At 34.8% G+C, this 15,832-nt stretch overlaps 1 non-coding gene across 1 annotated transcript; it reads left to right on the forward strand.

Annotated features, from left to right (window-relative positions):
- The first annotated feature begins 1,732 nt into the window (after positions 1-1,732).
- On the forward strand, positions 1,733-1,839 carry LOC122114067. The gene has a single exon (XR_006148522.1). It is a non-coding gene; the product is annotated as a U6 spliceosomal RNA (small nuclear RNA).
- The last annotated feature ends 13,993 nt before the right edge of the window (positions 1,840-15,832 follow it).

Consider the following 15,832-nt stretch of genomic DNA (forward strand, 5'->3'; position numbering starts at 1 on the left):
AATAAAAGAAAAAGTTTGTTTGTAAAAGAAAAAGAACTTTTAGGTCAGAGGATAAAATTATCCTATCGTCTCGATGATTCCTATGAGATAAAATTTGTAACAGAAGTAAAAGTGACAAGGAATTCCTAGATCTGTTGTTTTGCCATTTAGAATAGGAAAGAATAACATCACGTCACTGTTATAACTCTTAAAGAATGCAAGGGTAACTGATGGTCGCTATCATGTTTCCACAATACCAGTGGATTCTGAAGGATCATAGTAGACCAGCAGAAATTCTAAGTACCAGACATTGAGCATGAAAGAAAGAGAGGAAATAAAAGAGTGAAAGAGAAAGAGAAATATCACAATACTGAAAGTACATAACAGATAAACAAAAACTGTATGAGAATATTCATACTGCTATCTTTAGACTCTACATGTACATTTGGAGGTATTTGATGTATGATAACCCATCAATATGAAATATAAAGTTATTTTGATAAAAATGAAAATGATTCAGAAGAAATTATAAATGTAAAAACAATCTTCACAAAAGCAAACTCTCAGAAATATTTCATCACTTTGAGAAGGATAAAGTGGCTGAAGTTAGTATAAATTTAGAAGTATGACAATTCAAAAAGACATAAAAAGATATTAATATATTTCATTATATAACCCAAATAAGAAAGCAAATATTGTTTAGGTGATTTTTTAAAACACAGTCTCTCAGGTGCTGGAAAGGTGGCTCATTGGTAGAGTGCCTGCCTTGAATGCATGAGGCCCTGGGTTTGATTCCTCAGCATGACATAAGCAGAAAAAGATGGAAGTGTGTTGTGGCTCACGTGGTACTGCTAGCCTGGAGCTGAGGGAGTGCACCTAGAGCCCAGAGTTCAAGCCCCATGACCAGAAAAATCAAAATATAAAACAAAACAAAACACAGTCTCTCACTTTTGTGGCCTCAACTCTGTAATACCACTGCTTCAGCCTAGGGTTAAGATTTTAGGTGTGGATATTTATCAACACTCCTGATTCAGACTCCACTTAATCATTTTTAATAAATATTTTGTTCTTAATTTTCCTCTTTGTAAATTCACATGCCCTATAAAAAATAGTTTGGCCATCCCAGTAACCTTCTCAAAGTACCTGCTAATGACGACTTTTAAAAAGTTGTATTATATTACAAGGAAACAATGCTACATAAAGGAAAACCAATAAGAAAATATTAATGATTAAAATAAAAACTAAAATAATTATCCGTTTTTTCAGTATTTAAAGGATACTACCTATTAGATTTTACTATTTTCTCATATTGCTGTACATTGAAAATGGGCTAAGATTATGATATTCAACAAGAGGTTTTTAGGTTATGAGTAATCTTTAAAGTTACCCACTAAGATTACTATTTCTGGCACATCTAATCATTTGCCAAGTCTTTGTGTAAAGGAGCAGAATAAAGAGTTAAGACTTTGTTAACTTCAGTTTCTGTTAAAACTATAGGGCTTCCTTATTTTATTTTATGTTTTTTTTATTTTTTGGGGGGTCCGGTTGTGGGGACTGAACTATGGGCCTGGGTGCTCTCCCTCAGCTCTTCAGCTCAAGGCTAGCGCTCTACCACTTGAGCCACAGTGCCACTTCCGGCTTTTTTCTTTTTGCTTATGTGGTGCTGAGGAATCGAACCCAGGGCCTTACTTACTTTTTGTTGAATTGTCTAGTTTAAGAAAATCAATTACACTTTATATATAAAACATGTTCTATGCTCCATTCAGCATCACGTACTCTAACATTGGAACGATACAGAGAAGATTTGAATGGCCCCTGCACAAGGATGACAGGCAAATTCCTGTACCATTCCATACTTTTACAACAACAGATGCTGGAGGGGATGTGGCCACAAGGGAACTGTACTGCACTCTTGGTGGGAGTAAAAACTTGTTCAACCACTTTGGAAAGTAGTATGGAGGTTCCTCAAAAGACTCCACATAGAAATCCCCTATGACACAGCAATCCCACTTTTGAGCATTTACCCAAAATATCACAAACAAGACGGTACTAAAACTACCAGCACAATTATATTTATTGCAGCATTGTTTAAGATAGCTAAGATATAGGACCAACCCCGATGCCCCTCATCAGATAAATAGATCAAGAAAATGTGCTATTTATACCAATGAAATTCTATGCCTCCATAAGAAAGAATGGCATCGCCCAATTTGTTAGAAAATGGAAAGACTTAAAAAAATTATTAAGTGAAGTAAGCCAAGTCCAAAGAAACATAGGTCCCAGGGTTTCCCTAATTTTTAATAACTAATATATGTCTGGGATAAGCAGAAAAGGTCAAAACTATGCACGTATGACCAGATAAGATGTTGTTAAGGGAAATGAACCCCCAAAATAGGAACACAAGTGTTTTGTTTTTTCTTTCTTGCTATTTTTCTAACGTACTTTTAACAGGCTATGTGATTTTTTTGTTTCTTTATATGTTCCTCCCCCATGCTATAACCCCTGTTTTCACTGTATTTGAATTTGGTGTGCCCACCTCTTGCATATACACTCCTGTAATTTGGGGAGGGGAAGGAAAAACCAAAATGCTTAAATAGGGATTCAGGTTGACCCATTGTAACAATGAGATGCACAAGACACTATGTTGAAAACTGAACTTTACAATTTAGGCAGGGGAAGGGGGGAGGGGAGTGTACTTGTAGAGGTGGGAGGGAAGGGATGGTAGAGGGAAAATAAAGGAGGAGGTAACAATGCTTGTTAGGAAATGTACTCATTACTTGCTCACGTAAATGTGACCTCTCTGTACAGTATTTTTAAAATAAAAAATATGAAAATGTTCTGAGATGAAAGAGTTTATTTCCTTTATTTTACTCATATAATATGGCTGTTGCAACAATGAGAAGTACAAGTTGTCATGTTCAAAAGCTTTACAACGTCGGTGCGGGGGGGGGGAATGGGGGGGAAGGAGAAGGATTGGGATTGGGGGGGAGGGGGGAGGCTGGGAAGGGATGTGAAGGGTAAACCAAAGGAGGAGGCTGCAATGCTTGGTAAGAAATGTACGCATTATCCTGCCCATGTAATTGTAACCCCTCTGTACGGTATGTTCACAAATAAAATAAAATTAAATTTAAAAAAAATTAAATTAAATTAAAAAAAAGAAATCAATGCAAAACACTGATATGAAGGTATTTTGAATAAATGTGTATATGTGCACATGCACGTGTTCTCATGTACTTGCATGTATGTTGTTGTGCTCACAGTTTGAAAAAAGGGCTTCAAAGTCTTGCTAGGCCTTTCCTCTCTAGATAGGTGAGCTACTATATGAGCTACATTTCCATTGCTGGCCCTTTGTTAACTCATTGAAATTTTTGAAAAATAAACTCATGAATTTATTTTGCCCTGATTGGCTTCCACGTTATCCACAGGTCTCTGGCTCCTGAGTAAATATGCCGAGTAGTTAAGATTACAGGTGTGACCAAACAGCACAAGGCTTTCAGAATAATTTTAAAAGTAGAAGAAAGTTTACTTCACGGGGGCCTGTTTTATCATCTCCTATTTTAAAGCATTTTGGAGTGATTATTTGTGTATTTTTTTCGTTTTTTGGATTCTTAAGAAAGTAAGTGATGATATTTAAAAGTTTAGTACATTTTAAACGGAACCTGGAAAAATGGGACAGAATATATTTGTCTCTCTTATAAGCTCAGCTCTGTGCATGATAACCCAATGTCACCAACACAGTCTGTGTTGAAGAAAAAATGTAACAGAAAACAATCACCATGGGCAATAATTGCTATGGTATTATTTCTTGGACAATATGAACATTGAATAGAGAGTGTAAGAGAATGGAGAGATTTTACCTACCTTTTGTGTATTGCTGAAAGACTTTTGGAAACTTTGACTCATTTCCTTCCTCACAGTGTGTGTTTGGGCCATGCACTTACTGCCTTTAATTACAATTTTTCTCAACACTAAAATGGTAATAACATGCTAGAAAATGTTATTTAAAGAATTAAGGAAAATAAAACTTGTGAAATACTTAACATAAACTTCCATGAATGAGTTTTGAGTTTAGCCAGCAATTTTTTTTAAATACTAAAAAGAGTGTGATAAGTATTACAGAAACCATTGCATATAGTGAGCAAACAGAAGTAATGTTATCTATTGACCATGCTCTTCTTCCAAGGAAGCCAGGTGGATTATTTCTCATGCTGTAAATCAAACTTGTTATCTTATGTCTTGATAGTGTAAAAATATCAGGACAAAATAATGAAGGAATGTTGTAGACTGAGGTGAAGTCCATATGAAAATGTGCAAAACTGATAAAATATAAAAGTATCTGAGCATTATATTGTGTTTTACATCATTTAAGTTACATTGCAAAGTTAAGAAAGACCTAGAAAAGCGGATTCTCTTTTTGATGTCCTATCATAGGTCCTTGGATGAACTCTTTCCTCATTCTTGTAAAGGCATCATCAGATGAGGGGAACTATATTATTTTTTGTTTGCTTCTGTCCATTTATTCTTCATTTGAAATCTGAACTACTTGAGACTGAAAGAAAACAAGGAAATTAGACACTCAGTCTTTGGAAAGAACAATCAATGTGAAATGAATAAAATGCATACAGCCTTGTAAAAGGTCTGACTAAAGTGAGTTATATAGTCTCAAGCATAAGCAGAAAATGATTAAGCAATATCATGTTATTTAAAATTGAAAATGTTAAGAGTTGCTTAATATTGTTCCTTTCTAAGACCTTGAATTAATTATTGATTTTTGTATAGAAAGATTAAAGATGAGATTAACAAGAAACTTGATTAAAAGTGGAGAAAAGTTCTGAATAGACATGTTCTCCTTAAAGCCCTGAAAATTTCCAGTGGGTCTACAAAGTTCTTTAATACCACTTCTATGCTGATTTAATTCTTTTTGAGCAGAAGTCATTAGAGAAATGTAATTCAAAATTACTATGATACTACTTCGTAATTATTGTAACTTTTATCAAAAAAATTAAAGGAATCAGGTGTGGTGGTAAAGGCTTTTAATTCCAAGCATTTAGGAGGTTGGATTTAAGTCTAAGGCCAGTCTGGAATACTGAAGATAATAAAAAACCTGCCCTTTATTACCTTTTAACAAAGGTAATAATCCTGAGAGTGTGGAGAAAAGGAAATTTTCTGCACTCTTCAACAAAATGCAGGTTAGTATTCTCCTTGTAGAAAGTAATATGCAGCTTTCTAAAGAACTCCAAACTTGAAATATCATCTGCGCCACCAATCATGTGATTATTTCTCTATGAGTAACTCAAATATATCTGCAGTTCATTGTACTCATCATTCACAACAACAGCCAAGATATAAATCGAAGTTCAGTGTTCAACTACAGACTAATAAATCAACTGTGGTACATGCACAAATATCTTTTTCTGTTTCATCCTTAAAATAGCAAGAGACTTCTCCCATTAGCCACAACTTACAATGACCTGAAAGATGTATTCTAAATGAAGAAAAATATTGTCTTCTGATCTTTATAAACACACACACACACACACACACACACACACACAGACACACACACACACACACACACACAGACACACACACACACAAACCAACATCAAACGTTAAGACAGAAATTTTTAAAAAGTAAAGCAACGTGGAATTGCTGGGGCATTAAGGTCACAATGTAGAAGATAGTAGATATACAGGAAGAACTGGTATAGAGTTGTAATGTACAACATGAGGATACAGGAGACAACACTGGCCTTATATGGTTTCCTTTATTTGCAATATCTAGTATATGTCTGTCAAGCAGAAAAGTTCAGATAAGGTGATGTTAGGGAAATGAACCCTAAGATATGTATTCAATTTTTTTTCTTTCATGCGATTGTTTCTAACATATTTATAAGACTATTTATTTGTTGCATTGTATGTCCCTCCCCCACAGTACAACCCCTGTTTTCACTCTATTTGATGTCAGTATCATTTGTGGAGGAGAATGGGAAAAACAAATCGTTTAAATAGGGATACAGGTGGACCCATTTCAACAATGAAATGTACAAGTCGTTATGTCGAAAACGAACTTTATAATTTTGGTGGGGGGGGGAAGAAGGGAAGATTGGGTGGGGGGCGGGGGGACGATGGGAAGGGATGGGAAGGGGAAACAAAGGAGGAGGCTACAATGCTTGATAAGAAATGTACTCATTATCTTGCCCATTTAATTGTAACCCCTCTGTACATTATTTTCACAATAAAAAAAAGGAATGAAGCTAAGTAAGTAGGAGTTGTTCTTCCGAGTAGGGGTTGCTCTTTGTGTTGTGCTTCCTTCGGTAATGGATAAGATGAACATAATTCTTTAAATATACCTGCCTGTTTGCAGAAATAATAACAAACAAGATACCAATAATGTTGCATGCTCAATATAGAACAAAATGTCAAATTAAAATACATGATATTATCCTTGGTGTAAACTAATTATTGCAAATAAAGGAAACCATGGGACCTTTGTTTCTTTGTCTTGTTTATTTCACTTAATATGATATTTTTCCAAGATCTTCCATTTCCTTAAAAATGAGATGGTACCTTTCTTTCTGATGAAAGCATAGTATTTCATGTACATATATCTCTCTGTTGTGTGTGTGTGTGTTTGTGTGTGTGTGTGTGTGTGTGTGTGTGTGTGTGTGTGTGTTTCACTTTCTTGATCTATTCATCTACTCAGGGCCATCTTGGTTGATTCCATATCTTAACTAGGATAAATACTACTGTGATAAAACATAATTGGGCAGGTAGCTTTAGTGTGGTCTTGTTTGTGGTCACTAGGGTAAATGCCCAGAAGTGGGATTACTAGGTAATAGGGGAACATTATTGTGTACATCAAGGATAATATTAATATTTGAGCAGAATAGCTCAATAGCTATGTACATATGACTCTATAAGGTGATTCAAAGTTAAATCAACATTTGTTGATTTAACGTTTTGTTCTTCTTAATATACTACGTGATTTGTTTTTATCCTTTTTTGTTTTCCCCACCTATGGTTTATTGCCTGAAGACACTGTATTTTAATCTGATGCCCTGGGTATTGTAAATATGTTGATCTGAACTTGGGAATGGAAAGAGAAAAAACAAAATGGTGAGACAAAGGCCAAAAGAGTAACCTATGCAACTGTGATACTCACAAGACAGTATGTTGGAAATAATCTTGGGGGGAGGGTGTTGAGAGGGAAGAGGGAAAAAAAATTGGAGAAGGGGTAACAAGTTAGAAAAGGAATGAATTCCTTACCTTACTTGTGTAAGTATAACCACTCTGTACTTTACCTTAAAAATAGAATTTAAATAAAAAATAAGATATATGAGACCAGCAATACAGGAGATAGGAGAGGGGGGAAATACTGTAGTATAGTGCAGTAAAACAGCTGTGGAGTCTAGAAATTTTACTTTTACATAAGAAGTAATAAACTAGCACACAGATTTTCAGCCTCATGCCAGTCATTAAAAAGGGAAAACAAATGCACAATCAGCAAACCAATAGAGATAAAATAGAAAACTAAGCAAGTTGAATGGACGACTTGGACCAAGAATAACAAATGACACAATTAGGTAACAAATAACAAGCTGGTAAGTTTAAAAAAATATTAACCATAATTCAAATAAATGTTGTTTACATCACAATTTGTTAGCACTATAATACAAATCACAGTTAAATAATTTATCATTTTTATAATGTTATTTATTTTTGATTTCTTAATATTGAATGTTTAATACATAATTTTAATTTTAGCAGCTATAGCAAAGAAGAAAGTGAAATTAATTTTAATGATATATATTTTTTTTTGTGAGGGGAGATCTATTTTATATTTCCCCGTTTGCATAGCTTAGTTTGCAACTTTGTACAATTTCTATAGTCAGTCTCAGTGATTCTTTTGTCACTGCTTATTTCATTTTTTAATATATTTTTTGTTTTATTTTTTATTTTACTTTTTTATTTTTTGTGAACATACTGTACAGAGGGGTTACAATTACATGGGCAAGATAATGAGTACAATTCTTATCAAGCATTGCAGCCTCCTCTTTGTTTACCCTTCACATCTCTTCCCAGCCTCCTCCCGGCCCCCAAAACTCTCCCCCCCATCCCAGTGACACCAAAGTTTTAAGTTCGTTTTCGACAGGACAACTTGTACTTCTCATTGTTGCAATGGGTCCACCTGTATCCTTGAACGACTTATTTTTCCCCATCTCCTCCACAAATTATACCGACATCAAATATAGTGAAAGCAGGGGTTATATTGTGGGGGAGGGACATACAAACAACAAAGAAATAATCTTATAAATGCGTTAGAAACAAATGCATGAAAGAAAAATACCTTTAAATACATATCTAAGTGTTCATTTTTCTAACATCACATTATCTGACCTTTTCTGCTTGACTCATACATATACTAGATATTGCAAATATGGGAAACCATGGGGTCTATGTTTCTTTGGGCTTGGCTTACTTCACTTAATATAATTTTTTCCAAGCCTTTCCATTTCCTAACAAATGGGGCAATGTCATTCTTTCTGATGGAGGCATAGAATTCCATTGTATATATATACCACATTTTCTTGATCCATTGATCTACTGAGGGGCATCTGGGTTGATTCCATACGGAAAGAAATAATTAAAATTATATCAGAATTAAATGAATTAGAATAAAAAAAAAACTATAGAAAGAATCAACAAAACAAAGAGTTGGTTCTTCGAAAAAATTAACAAAATTGACAGACCCTTAGCAAATCTTATCAGAAAAAGAAGAGAACACACCCAAATAAATAAACTGGGAGATGAGAATGGAAACATCACCATGGAAACAACCAAGATTCAGAACATTATAAGGGAATACTTCTCAAAATTTTGTGCTAATAGGTTTGAGAACTTGACAGAAATGGACCTTTTCCTAGCAAATATTGACATGCCAAAACTAAACCAAGATGAGTTAAACCATCTTAACAGGCCCATATCAAGCATTGAAATAGAAACAGCAATAAGAGACCTCCCATATAAGAAAAGTCCAGGTCCAGATGGTTTACAGCAGAATTCTACAAGACCATTAAAAGCAGAGCTCACAGCAATACTACACCAACTCTTCAACGAAATTGAAAGAGAAAGTTTACTACCGAACACATTCTATGAGCCATCATAACCCTCATCCCAAAACCAGGCAGGGACTCATCAAAGAAAGAGAACTATAGACCTATTTCTTTTATTAACATTGATGCAAAACTTCTCAACAAAATTTTGGCCAATCGACTTCAACAATTCATCCAAAAAATCACACACCATGATCAAACAGGATTCATTTCAGTGATGCAAAGCTGTTTTAATATACACAAATCAATTAATATTATTCATCACATCAACAGGAGCAAGAATAAGAACCACATGGTTATCTCAATAGATGCAGAAAAATCATTCGACAAGATCCAACACCCTTTATGATGAAGGTTTTGGAAAAATTAGGAATCCATGGAACATTCCTCAATACAATACAGGCTGTATATGACAAACCTACAGCCAGCATTATACTTAATGGTGAAAAACTAAAGCCATTCCCTCTTAACTCATGAACAAGACAAGGATGTCCACTCTCTCCACTTCTCTTCAGTCTAGTATTAGAATGCCTAGCTACAGCAATAAGACAATATTTAATGATATATTTCATGTATTGTAAAATTGAGAAACATTAGAATTTAAACAAATAATTTATAATTATTGTTTTATTTCTGTGAATTAATGTAATAATTCAAAGTTTATTCTACACTTAACACTCATCTTAACATCAAATTATAAATTATTGCACGTGACTCAGTTTTAGGTGGAACGATTCAGCACTGTGGTAAAATTCACACCACACAATACACGCGGGAATGAACCCTCTCATCTAGTTTAAGTTGTGGAAATTTGATTTCTACATGAATGTTAAATTCCTGTCTAGGTGACATCTATACAAGTGTATAGAATTATATGCATGAGGAGTACTTCAGATGATACTTAAAATTTATATTCATTAATTAAATTTTTATTATTTTGTACCAAATAAATATTTATAGAGAGACTGAATTTCTGAGTAGATGATGGTGTATGTGGGCCAGATTATGCATATTGAGGCTTATTTTATGTTCCTGATATTGTTTCTACAGTTAGATTTAATTTTTCATAACTGGGTTGTGTATTATATTGGATATATGAAAGTAATTCTTTGGCATTAATCCTTTGCCAGTTGTCTAATACTAATATAATTTATCCATGTGTTAGAAGTAATTGAAATAACAACATATATAAGCAAGATAAATCAGTCTGAAGTAGAAAAGTATTTTCACGTTTATTTTGATAGCTGGTCCTCTTTTACACTACAGAATATTCTTGGGAAAATGTGCTCCAGGCTGGCCACAAGTGCAGAATATTATGGTTTGATCTATCATAAGAGAAGGAAGGATGGGCAACATCCCTTCCAAAAGTCTGCTCCCAGAGATGTGATCTGCTTTATGGTAGTTACTTGAAAATGAACATTTTTCAGAGTCAACTTTGAAAAGCCATCTTGATAGACCATTTCTGTAAGTGGATTATACAGAGTTGTTCATGGCTTTGTAAGGTGGCAGATTGCCTCATTTTGAGACAATTTAACAGGAATTTAGTCACCTGTTTTTGAATCTTTCAGGGAAAAACCAATTGACCCTAGGCCAGGGAATCACTGGGGCCCAGAGAAGCTAATACCTTGAATAGTAATCCTAGACCTCTAAAACAAAACACACACACGCACACACACACACACACACACACACACACACACACACAAATCAAACAATCAAAGAAACAAAAAATTCCAGTTAGTACAGCCAGTCAGGGCTGCTATCACAGCCTACTTGAAGTCAGGCAAAAAAAGAGAAGCTGAGAGTTATTTAGCTGATAACCAATATATTTTTTATGAGGCCGACTGAAATGAGACCCCAGAGAGAGGGTCACGAAGACTGATCAGAGAGACTAAAATTGGTCACACAAAGATTGGAAAATAAAATTCCTCGCAGAAGAAATAAATCACAGTAAGCCTGCGCATATAAGAACAAGACAGTAAACCAAATTCCAGAAATGCACATTTTCTTAGAGGTCAGCTTAATGAATTAGCAATGGAAATATGTGAATTCTTAAATATTTGATCACATGTGTAAGAAGGCTGAAGAGAAAGAAAATGCCATCACTCTGTTAGGAAGTCCAACATCGCATTAGGAAGTAATCAAGCACAGATTTGTAATAAAAAGAGTAAATAATTATTGCAAATGAGGGCTTCGTTTTGATCTAAAAGTTCTTGATTTAGGTGCTAGCAATTACCATACAATTGATCCAGTCCCACAGCTGAGTTAATACTGACCACAGTATTCCCACATGAAGGAAAAGAGAAAATTTACAAATGTCTGATGAAATGAATAGAGGGTGAAGTGTTCTAATAATGATATCTGAGGCTTAGAAACAGGTGATGAGGTGGATTTTCTTTTCTAAAAGTCCCCCATTTTTAGCCTGGTGCCAGTGGCTCACAGCTGTAATTCTATCTACTCAGGAAGCTAAGATCTGAGGACGGCGGTTCAAAGCCAACATGGGCAGGAAAGCTCCTGAGAGCCTTATCTCCATTTAACCCCCAGAAAAACAGAAGTGGCACTGTGGCTCAAGAGGTGGAGCACTCACCTTGACTTGAAGAGAGGGACAGTGTCCAAGCCCATACTTCAAGCCCGTCAACCAACAACAAAAATCTCTCTTTTCTTTGACTGACTACATCTTTTCCTAACATTCAACAAAGAAGCCATTTTATCAAGCACTACATTTAAGTCCTATTCTAGCTACTGCAAATAGAATGATTTGGTATCCTATGACAAAAGGTTCATATTTGCGGAAAAAATTACCAGCAGTGGTAACTCTGGGCCTGGACCCTGAACATGGTTATACTGGTAGCTTTCATGTGAGCTTGTTTTTATTTATTGGATTACTGCCAATGAGGGTAATTACTGGGTCTAAATGGAGATCTATGTTTAGTATTTTCAAGAAACTCCGTACTGCATTCCACAGTGGTTGAACAAGTTTAGTTTCCCTCCAACAGTGTAATAGAGTTCCCAACTGGTTATATCCATGCCAGCATTTTCTATTGCTAGTTTTCTTGATAATGGCCATTCTAATTGGGATGAGGTAGAATCTGTCTTGTTTAGTTGTAGATTTGTGAGCACCTTCTAGCTATCATGAATGAATCCATGAAATCTATGTTGCTCAGAGTCTGCATTCCTTTCTCTTTTCTCTTAGTATAATTTTCCCAAGCCTTTCATTTTCCTTAATACTAGTGAAAAGTCATCCTTTCTGATGGGTGAATAGAATTCCAGTGTGTTTGTGTGTGTGTGTGTGTGTCTGAGTGTGTGTGTGTGTGTGTGATGATTATAGGCCCATGAGTTCATTTCTGTCTTCTGTTTCATGTGTACTTTTGTAATTCCATATGGAATTTGGATTGCTTTCTTTACTGCATTGAAAAATATTGTTAAGATTTTGATGAGTATTGCATGGTCAATTGTTTGGGGCAGTATTGCAGTTTTTGCCACTTTAATTCTTCCAACCAGGAACATTGAAAGATTTTCTATATTCTTGAATCGCCTTTAATTTCCCTTTTTAGATTTTAATGTTTTCACAGTAGAGTTCCTTCACATTTTTAGTTAAATTAATTAATTCCTAGTTTAGTTGTTGTTTTGTTTTGTTTAGATTAGATTTGATTTTGAGGCTAATACATATGAGGTTGTATTTTGGATTTCAGGTTGCTTCTTCCCCTTGTTGGTAACACAGAAAAACTACTGATTTCTTGTGGGTTTTATACCGTGCTACATAGCTGAAGGTGAGCATCACCTTTACTAACTTGAAGGAGGAAGCTATAAGGACTTTTAAATACAGGATCATTTCATCTGAAAAAGGGATAGTTTTACTTCTTCCCTATTTGTATCCCCCTTTTTTTTCTCTTTCCAATTGCTCTTGCTAGAAAGTCTGCTACCATTTTGAAGAGTAGTAGAGAGTGGACATCCTTGTCTCATTCATGATTTTAATGTCTTAATGCTTCCACCGTTAGGTAAATGCAAATTATCTCTATCATAAACATACACTGTATTATATTGAGGAGTGTTCCATGCATTCCCAGCTTCTCAGACTTTTTTAATCCCAAAGGGGTATTGGAGGTTTTTAAAAGCTATTTCTATATCCATATAGATGATCATGTGTTTCTCACCCCTGCTTCTGCTGATAGTTTGTGCTATGGTTATTGACAAGAATATTGAATCAAATTGTATCCTAGGATGAATCTTATTTGATCATACCATATGGCTTTTTTCTTAGTTACTGAAATTGGCTGGTGAGAATTTTATTAAGAAGTTCTGTATTCATGCTTATCAAAGAGTTTTCTTTCTTTGGTGAGTCCCTATGTGATTTGGGGAAGTGTCTAATTCTATCTTCATAGAATGTGTTTGATAATTCCATTTCCCTTTCCATTCCATTGAAGAGTTAGACCTGCGTATTGTAAGTTTTTTATAGGCCTTAATTTCATTGTAAATTCATTGAGTCCTAGCTTTTTCTGGAATGAGAAGTGATTTATTGACATTTAATTTTCATTACTTCTTATGTGTAACTTCTTGCCTCAGATTCAGTATAGGAAAGCATCAATTTCTCCAGGATTCTCCAGATTATTGGCATAAGGTTTTCCAAGTACTCTCTTATAACATTCTCAATTTTGCTTATATCTGTTGTGCTGTCTCATTTTTGTCTCTAATTTTCTCTATTTGAGTGAGTCCTCTTATTTTTTTATTATGAAAGTGATATACAGAGGGGTCGTTACAGTTACATAAGTAATGAGTACATTTTTTTGTGTTAACCCTTCCCTATTTTTTCCTGCTTCCCCCAACCCTCACATCCCACTCTCCCAAAGTTGTAAAGTTCATTTCTAACATAGTGTCTAGTGTACATCACTATTGCTTTGGCTAATCTTTGTCCCACCATTTCTGTGATTTCTCTCCCCTTCCCCAAATCAGATAAACATGTTTAAGAAAAGGGTACAGAAATAAAAAAACAGTGAGTACAAGGAATAATCCAAAGGGTAAAAACTAAATAGAAATAACCAAAAACAGCTCACTATACAATCATCTTGTATCCATTTCTTGGAGCTCATTTCAATAAGCATCATTTTATATGTGATATGCATATTGCTTTTGAGCTATTGTGAATATTGTAGACATATTGTAGTGTTTCCAAAGGAGTGAAAATCGGTAGCCTATGATTCTTTGGGTCTTGCTTGTTTGACTTATTATATTTTCGAAGTGATTGCATTTCCTTACAAATGGGGCAATGCCATTCATTCTGATGGAAGCATAGAGTTTTGTTGTGAACGTATATGACATTTTCTTGATCCCTCATTGCGGGCTCATAGGGGAGCTCTATTGAGGAACCTCCATACTTCTTTACGGGTATTTGAACAAGTTTACATTTCCACCAATACTGTAGTAATGTTCCTTTTTGCCCACATCCCCACTAGCCCAGCGTCTGTTATTTTTAGTTTTCTTCATAATGGTCACTGTAACTGGGGTGAAGTGGAAGCTCAATGTTGCTTTGATTCGCACTTCTTTTATGGCCAGAAATGTTGCATATTTCTTCATGCGTCTATTGGCCATGCATATTTCTTCTTCAGAGAATCTCTCTTTAAATCTTTATCCCACTTATTAAGAGAGTTGTTATTTCTTTGAGGATTTGTTTTTATTGGGGGGGGAGTTAACTTTTGGGGCTCTAAATATATTTGAGATATGAGGCCATAGTGCGTTGCAGAGCAAGTAAAGGTCTCCCAATCTGCTGGCTTTTTTATTTACTTATTTATATAAGTTCTCTTCTTAGTCAGGTTTGGTATGGTTGTGTCAAGTCTGTTAATTTATTTAAAAAACCAACTCTGTTTTTTTTTATTCTTTCTATGTTTATTTTGTCTTTATTTATTTATTTCTGATTTTTAAAAATTTGTTTCCGTCTCCTGCTTTGGGTTAGGGCTTGCTCCTGTTTTCAAGGAGTTTGAGGTACATAATTAAAATATTTATTTGAGATTTCCCCAAATGCGTGATGTAGGCACTCAGAGCTATAAGTTTTCCTCTAAGTACTGCATTTCCTGTGTCCCAGAGAAGCTAGTATTTTGTGTGTTCATTTTTGTTAAATTCCAGAAACTTTCAGTTGTTTTCTAATCCTCTCAGTGTCCCACTGGTCATTCAGCAATGTGTTATTCAGTCTTCATGGGTTTGACAATTTTTTTTTTGCTTTAGCTGTTTAATTCTGTTTATTATGTTTCATTCTGACAAGATATGGGAATTCAATTAATTTTTCTTTCAATTTGGACAGAATTTCTGAATGACATAGGATATGTTCTATTGTGGAGAATCTTCCATGAACTGCTGTGAAGAATGTATATTCTGACTATGAATGTATATGCTGCAGATGTCTGTTAGGGCTAGGTGGTCAATGTAGTTATTTAGGTCTGCTGTTTCTTGGTTGAGTTTTTCCTGGATAGGTCATTCATGGATGACAATGATGTGTTGAGATGTGTTTTTAGGTTAAGTAGTATTTGGTTGATGATGTGGAATGCTCCAGGATTCAGGGCATTGATATTTAGACTTGTTATATCCTCCTAATTAAGCGTTGTCTTTATCAATATCTAATGTCTCTTTGTACTAATTTTTATTTAATTCTATTTTATCTTATGTTAGTAATTCTACTGCAGCCTGTTTATGGCGTCCATTTGCTTGACAATTTTCCTTCCAGCCTTTCAGTTTGAGTATGTGTTTGT

Source organism: Dipodomys spectabilis, unplaced genomic scaffold (assembly GCF_019054845.1).
Source record: "Dipodomys spectabilis isolate Male_0828 unplaced genomic scaffold, ASM1905484v1 ptg000105l, whole genome shotgun sequence".
NCBI lineage: Eukaryota > Metazoa > Chordata > Mammalia > Rodentia > Heteromyidae > Dipodomys > Dipodomys spectabilis.